This window comes from Galeopterus variegatus, unplaced genomic scaffold (assembly GCF_000696425.1).
Source record: "Galeopterus variegatus unplaced genomic scaffold, G_variegatus-3.0.2 Scaffold841, whole genome shotgun sequence".
Classification (NCBI taxonomy): Eukaryota; Metazoa; Chordata; class Mammalia; order Dermoptera; family Cynocephalidae; genus Galeopterus; species Galeopterus variegatus.
In genome coordinates this window covers 455,665-460,441 of record NW_007726952.1, presented here as the reverse complement: position 1 = coordinate 460,441, position 4,777 = coordinate 455,665, and positions in this window count along the sequence as shown.

Here is a 4,777-nt window from a genome sequence, read left to right as displayed (position 1 = left end):
CGAACCCGGGGCCTTGGTGTTATCAACACCGCACTCTACCGAGTGAGCCACAGGCCGGCCCCATCATCAATACTCTTTCATGTACTCATGTGTTACACCTTGCCTCCTTGTCCTGCCATCATTCCCACTGTGATGGTAATCACTGTCCTAAATTTCTCTTTCACTCCTTTACTTAAAAGAAAAGTTTTATTACAAAAATATGTATTCCTTCATAATATAGTTTAGATTCGCTTGTTTTTTAGCTTTATAAAAACTATCATACTATACTATAGTCTGAGACTTGCTTTATTTTTATATTTCTATGTCGGGCCTTACTAACGCCACCTTCAGTGACATTACAAGCGGCGCCATTATGGGCCCACAAAGACGTATTAACGTGGCAGCCTAAGACGGCGCCAGGAAGAAGTAGGGTGGGGGTGTCTGCGGGAACCTTGCCTTAGCCCTTATTGACCAAATACGCGCTTCCGAGCTTGTGAACACTGCGTGGTTGCAATAGCTAGGCATTGAGACAGGATGCATGCCCTTGACCTTTAAGCTGATAGGATTATGTTAAAACCTCCCTTCCCCATTTGCCTTTAAAAGCAAGTGCTTGTGTGATAATAAACGGAACTGGGGCCGGCGGCTGTGCTCACCTCTCTTCACGGCTCTCTTCCCCGTCTCCTTCCAAAGTGGACAGGAGGAAAAGAGGAATCCGGGCCATTTGCTCGCCTACCAGAAGGGACATAGCGAGGCTAGGGCTGTTCGGGTTGGCCGGCGGTGGACCTGACATTTCTAAGATTCCTTTATGTTGTTGCATGGAGATCATTCTCCCTCCTAAGTAAAATTACAAAACCCATAATTTACTTTTATTCTTTCATCGATGAACATTGTGTGATACAAACAGGGCTGCCAATGAGCATTCTTCCACCTGTATCCTGTGGTGCATGTATGCAAGAATTTCTGTATGGTGTATAAGTAGATGTAGAATGCTTAGGGTATGTGAGTGCTTAACTCTACAAGATAATACCAAATTATCTTCTGTAGAGTATATCAGTTTAAAATCCCACCCGCAGTGTGAAAAATGTCTTCTTGATGCACATATCTTCATTAGTATTGTCATATTTTATAATGTTTCAATCCATTGAATGTGAAATGGTATTTATTATGCTCTTAGTCAAACACTTATGAGGTTAAAAATCTTTTCACGTGTCCCGTTATATCCTCTTGAAATACCTCGTTTCTGTCTTCTGCTCATTTTTCTACAGAACAATGATGAACAGCGATGGTGAAAATAACACACTTATGTTCCTGATTTTTAATATATACAACTTAGTCATCATGTGTTATCCCTTTATATATGTTGAGTTCAGTTTAATAGTGCTTTTTTTTTTTTTTTTAAAGATGACTGGTAAGGGGATCTTAACCCTTGACTTGGTGATGTCAGCACCACGCTCAGCCAGTGAGCGAACCGGCCATCCCTATGTGGGATCTGAACCCGCGGCCTTGGTGTTATTAGCACCACACTCTACCGAGTGAGCCACGGGCCGGCCCTAATAGTGCTTTTGACTTTTCCATGTGTCAATAGGTGCTATTAGCCTCCTTTCTCCTACTGAATGTGTTTGATTTTAGTATCAGTAAGTTATACTGGCCTCATACAATAAGCTGGAAAGTATTCTCTCAATATATATTCTTTAAAAGAGTTTGTGTAAAATGTTGAAATAGTAAGGTTCTTGAAAGAGGGGTAAAGCTTACCTGTAAACCTGGGCCAAGTGTTGTCAAAAAAACGTTTAATTCTTACTATTCATTACTATTAAGATAAGCTTTTGTTTCTTCTTGAGTTGATGTAATTGCAATTTTTAGAGGTTGGCCTGTTTTGTCCAAGTTTTCAAATATATTAGCATTAAGATGCTCCTGGTAACCTCTTATCTTTTTCATCTCTGCCTTATCTATGGGCTAGGACCCCTTTTTCAATCTTTATATTGTTTACTTGTGCCCAACAGGCACATAATGCACTCATTATGCATTCAATTGTCAGTTTGATTGTTTTGTTGAAAACAACTTTCAAGTTGTGATTCTATATCTTTTTTTTTTTTTTTTTTAAAGATGACCGGTAAGGGGATCTTAACTTGGTGTTGTCAGCACCATGCTCACCCAGTGAGCAAACCGGCCATCCCTATATGGGATCCGAACCCGTGGCCTTGGTGTTATCAGCACCACACTCTCCCGAGTGAGCCACGGGCTGGCCCCAGTGATTCTATATCTTTTTCTAATTGATTTATTCACTTCCTTGTATCTTATTTCCACATTCTGTTTATTCTATTGTTCTTTTCCAAACTCGTTACAATTTTTGTCTTTTCCCTTAACTTAAGCATTTTCCCTTATGCTTAACTTAAACATTTAAAGCCATTTCCCTCAAAGTGGCTTCTGCTCCCTCAATTTTTAAAATACACTACTTATAATTAGGTTCTACATATTTGCTTTCTTTCATCTATAAAGGTTTTTTTTATAACTTGCAATTGTATGATTTTAAAAATTTTAACCTTTATTACTGACCTCTACTTGTTTCTGATTATCCATTCAATACCAATTATTTGAAATTTATTGATTTACTTCATGCTTACTACATGGTCAGTTTTTGCTAATATATAGTGCTTAAGAAAAATATTCTCTAATTGTTGAATGTTATTCTAAATACATCCATTGAATTAATACTGTTGACAACATTATTAAAATGTTTCCACTCATTGTCTGTTTGATTTATCAGCTTGTTGAAATCTCCCACTGTTCGGGGCCGGCCCGTGGCTCACTCGGGAGAGTGCGGTGCTGATAACACCAAGGCCACGGGTTGCTTTAGTCCTATAATACATACATTTTGAGGTCACTTCCTAAGGTATTTACAAATAAAAAATTGTTAAATATTCCTAGTGAATTGATCCTTTTATTATTTTTTAATGGCCTTCTCCATCTTTAACAACATCATAAGGTATAATTGTGATTTAATATCACTAAAGCTACATGAGTTTTATTTTGGTATTTGCCTAACTTCTTTCATCATTTTAATTTTCAACCTCCCCATGTCTTATATTTTCGGTGTTTTTCCTTTAAACAGACGATAATTGGGTTTTTAAAAAATATGATCAATGTCACTCAATTGCGTAATTGTCTATTCCTTTATTTTAATTATTAGTATTAGACTTTATCTTAATTTCTAATTTTGCCTCCCCCCCCCAATTTTGTCCTTTATTTGTACTGTAAGTGCATTCCTATTCTGTATTTTAAATTTCTTTTCCTTTGGAATGATTCATCCCCCACCTATTCTTTTAGCAGTTGCCCTTGCAGTTTGACTCTACATACTTAACATAATCAATTGAAAATTAACCAGTACCTTAAATAGTTTTCTGAACAATAAAAGTAACTTGGAAAACTTTAATTCTAACCACTCTCCTCCCATCTTATAAGCTACTGTCCAGTTTTTCAATTTTCATTTTAAAATTCCACATTATTAACGTTGCATAACAATGTTAGTTTGTTTACAATTTTTTATAAACACTTCTTTCATCATGTTTTATGCAAACACTTTAAATTTACATGTTGGTCATTTTATTTGCTCCCAAGTTCTTAAATTTCAGATCACTCTTTTCAAATCATTTTCTTTCTTGAAGATCATCCTTTTGTAGTTTAATAGGTCTGTAGATAATAAAATCTATTTTTCATCTGAATGTGTCTTTGTTTTGCTTGGTGCAAATTCTAAGACTAATAATTTTTTTTCTCAGAATTCTGAAGGTATTATTCTACTATCTTTTGGGCACATTGTTGCTATTGGGAAACCAACTAAGTATTTGATAGTCTTCCCTTCATTGATAATCTTTTCTCCCCCTTTGGTTGCTTTTTAAATCTTGTGTTTGGTACTATGCAGTTCACCACTTTTGTTCTAGCAGTGGATTTTATTTAAATATGTGTTTGGGATATATTGTGCTTTCTTAATTTATGAATTCATGTTTTTCTAACAAATGTAAAAAACTCTGTTCTCTCTCAAATATTGCCTCCTCCATTCTTTGTATTCTCTCCTCCTAGTACACCTAGTCATTATAGTTCTTCCCTCCATATCTTGTAACTTTCTAATATTTTCTAGCTCTTTGTTTCTCCTTGCTGATCGATGGGTAATTTCTTTAGATCTAGCTTCTTGTTCACTTGTCTCTTCAACTGATCTAATATGATATTCGGTATGTCTGAGGGTTTCTTTTTTCTTATTTCAATAAATATATTTCTCATTTCCAGGAGTTCCATTTAGTTCTTTTTTAGATCTGCTTGTGGTTTCATCCTTCATCTTATGTTGGTGATGAGTCCTTGGAGAACTGAATTCCATGTTTACTTTATAGGTTCTTTCTCACGGTAGCTAGTTTTAATTTGTACCTGGTGACCTCTAGTCATGAAATAATATTACTTGATCATAATCAATGAAAACTTTGGGCCTAAATTAGGAATGTTTCCCCCTTGTTTCTGCCAGGAGCCAGAGTACTACAAAGCGAAGGCCACTTAACCTTCTTCAACTGTCCTGCCTAGAGCAGCATCTCTGATTCAGATCTCTTTCCTAATTTCAGGTTCAAAGCAAACTGCATATGGCAGTGCTACCATTGTTATTTGCCATTGGGCAACCACCATAGTCCACCTGCATGCTTAATATAGTATTCATGATTCCCAACTTAAAATGTGTTAATTTTTTGTGGGGAAGGAAGAATAGAGGTATGGTTCTTGGAGATTTCTCCTACTTCCTTTGAGCCTATTCAAAAGTAGGTTT